This window comes from Ictidomys tridecemlineatus, chromosome 13 (assembly GCF_052094955.1).
Source record: "Ictidomys tridecemlineatus isolate mIctTri1 chromosome 13, mIctTri1.hap1, whole genome shotgun sequence".
NCBI classification, from domain to species: Eukaryota; Metazoa; Chordata; class Mammalia; order Rodentia; family Sciuridae; genus Ictidomys; species Ictidomys tridecemlineatus.
Window position 1 is genome coordinate 72175784 of NC_135489.1, and position 3300 is coordinate 72179083.

The 3300-nt window shown below is 38.7% G+C and overlaps 1 pseudogene; it reads left to right on the plus strand.

Annotated features, from left to right (window-relative positions):
• The first annotated feature begins 2123 nt into the window (after positions 1 to 2123).
• On the plus strand, positions 2124 to 2633 carry LOC144370164 (biogenesis of lysosome-related organelles complex 1 subunit 5-like; annotated as a pseudogene).
• Positions 2634 to 3300: the final 667 nt, after the last annotated feature.

Sequence of the window (3300 nt, forward strand, 5' to 3'; positions counted from 1 at the left end):
GCTATGATTTGCACCTAAATGGATAAAGCAAAAAGCTAGGTTATTAATACTTCATGATCCAGAGTACAACTGCAGGAATGGTCACATGCTGTATGCACAAGTTCAGAAAGAAGGAAAGAGATTACCAGGGAAATTTAAAATTCACTGACATGAAAAGATATCTAAATACATACTGCTTTCAAGTCATGCTGATGGTAAACAAGGTAGGCACCCATGGGTTGTTTTGTGGTCAGTTGTCCTCATGCCTTGGGCTCTGCTTGGCTCACAAGGACACCACATAATGTTAGAAATCATTAAAAGAACAACAACAAAAACAACATCAAAAGAAGGGGTGTTTCTATTTATATGAATACTTTGGGGGCTATTTCAGGAATTGCTGCTGTCCCATCTCTCTCCTCATCTAAACATCATACACAAAGCTTGTTTTACTAATTGTGTACAATGGTGTGGACTTGGAAGACAGGCCTGGGGCATTCATAGTGTGGCACCCTCCCACAACCGGGACTAAAGGAGTACATTCTTTCTTACCATTCAATTTCTTCACCCCATGTGACAAGCACTCTGTCTTCTTGCCCAAGCTGGGCCAGGTGTTCATGGGGCAGGGAGGTGCATGCAGTTTTACAAAACCTTGGCAGACTCTGGCAAGTGAGCTGAGACCCGTGTGACAGAATCCAACACTCACCTGGCCATCTGCAGTGTGGCCAGCCTCCCCATAGACACCTGAACTGCTGAAATGTGGCCTTTCCACTGAATGATCCAGTTCACCTTGTGTGTCTGGGATTCTTTTCTGGGCTCCTTGTTTACAGACCACTCCATCTGTGTCTATTTTCTGTTATTACTAGTAAATTGGTAATAGGTTAAGCCAGTTTGTCACTCTCTGACAAACTCACAAATCAATTCAGCAAAATAGCAAGATACAAAATTGGCACCCATAAATTAATTGTATCTATCTTATCATTTAATATTTAAAATAAATTGTTAGATATATAATAAGATTAGTTTGTTGATAGTATAATTATTTCATTTTCCATGTGAAGAAAGTGATTTGAAAAAAGCTAAGGGATTGTCTAGGTCAGCATCAGCTGAAGATATTGCACTTTTCTCTTCACTGAATTTCCTCCCCGGGCTACCCATGCTCCCTTGAATGGTTCTCATTGTTTTATGACAATATAGATTGTTTTCTACTTGGATTAAGCCCAAAGTTGATATGTCCAAAAACGATCTCCATAACTCACTTTAGATTTTTTACTCAAATTAGTGCCCTGCCCATATCTATCCCTCTATCTTGGTGAACAATTTTTAAGTTGGGTTAACTTTAGGATATCTCTTGCCCTAAACTCCCCTAGAATTTCAATTGCTATTCTGAGATTTCACTCTAAGTATGGTGTTTTATTTTTGCAATGTGTTGTGCTAACTGCCACTGCTTTGATTCTTTTCCATTTTTTAAATTATAAAAAGGCAAGGCTGTGAGACTAAAATATGAGGATGGAACTAAGAATAGAGGACATTGGTCATCAGCAAATGAGAAAGAAAGTTTAAAATTAAAATATAGGTAGCTGTCTTATAATAGTGCTTTAATCATCTCTTTGAAGTAGCCCTTCCTGTATAGAGAAGGCACTGTTGCTGAACCATGGTACATCACATGCTTTGCTACTCAGCCTCTTCACCTCTTCTGCATAATTATCTATCCAGAATCCCACATTATTGATTAATTTTGCAATGGGCCTGGATGTTTGGCTAATGAAAAGCAGATTAGGAAAAATAAAACTATTTCTTTTATTCTCTTTGTCTGTTTCTGCTAAGGAACACCTATTGTTACTCTTTACAAAAAAATCTTGCCTTGATAGTCAAGAAATAATTTAATTATTTGGGGATTGATACATAAATATTTGGTGTTTTTTCTTAGTCAGTTTGAGGTTTCCTTAGGATTCTTGACCAGGCCACAAACCCTTTTTCTCTGTGAATCCCCTAAACTTTTCTGATATTCATTGCTCTGGAAAGTTTTGGTCTCCTAACTAATATTCAGAAAACAAATTCTGTGCTCCAAGTAATTGATGTCACTCCACAGTCTGACCATGAAAGAGCATTTTGTTCTTAAGAATCTGAAATAGTGGCCAGTCGGGATGAGTGGAGGAGGGACAGAGACCCCTGTGGGTTGTGAGGTTGTTCCTGGTAGCGGCAGCAGCAAGAAAAGGGACTTGCTGGGGACCCCGGGCTCAACACTATCATTATCAAGGATCTTGGAGAAATTCATTCAAGGCTTTTGGATCACAGACCAGTTATAGAAGGTGAAACTCGTTATTATTTTGTAAAATAATTTGAAGAAAAACGTGGTCTTTGCTAAGATCACATTTTTCTTCAAATTATTAACTTGGTCTTTGCTGAAGAATGTGTGTTCTTGAAAACTGGAAGACTATGATCCATGAAACAAATGAACATACTCTTCCCAAATGCAGACAAATGATGCAGGACAACTTGAAAGAAGTTCTCCAGAGATTGCAAGCATCTAATGACTCCATCTGTAGACTCTAGCAGAGGGAACAGGAATGAAGAAAGACGTATCATGACCACTTAATAGCTACTGAGAAACAGCATCAACTCCAGTGGGAGGATTTCATGAAAGAACAACCCCACTGTCACGCTGAGGTGGATGAAAAACACAGAAGAACCATGGAGAGGCTTAAAGAGCAATATGCTGAGATGGAGAAAGGACTAGCAAAATTCTAACCTTTTTAAGAACTTGAACCACAACATTGACAAATGAAAGAGAAGATATTGACTCCTCCACAAAATACTCCCACCAAAATTTAGCCTCTGCTTCAAGCTTAGAATACCTTCAGTGGCATTTTACAGAGGCACACAGAGAAACTGCAGCTGGAGCCTGACTGAATGGCCAATAGAAGAGTGCTATACCATTCCTGTTTTAAGTGCCTAAATATGATCATTTGAATGGGGAAGAAGAGGGGGAAAATGGGATGAATTTACCCTTTGTCAGAATTTGATTTGTTTTCTGATCAAATTCTGATTAGCTGAGAGAACTATAACTACAGACTTCTTAGAAAGATAATTCAACTCATTCTCATAGAGGGTTGATGTTAATTACTGTAGCTTAAAGGCAGGTAGTAAGAGACTTAAGGATCCATAAAGTGTCATTCCATGCGTAATGTAAACAAACAGCTGGCCTTGGAACAAAGATCACATTTAAAAGAAGGAATGATCAAAGTATTGTCTCCACTGTGACAAAGATAGCTGCAGTGTTGCTGGCACTGCCTATTGGGAAAGATCAGATTTTGCAGTGCA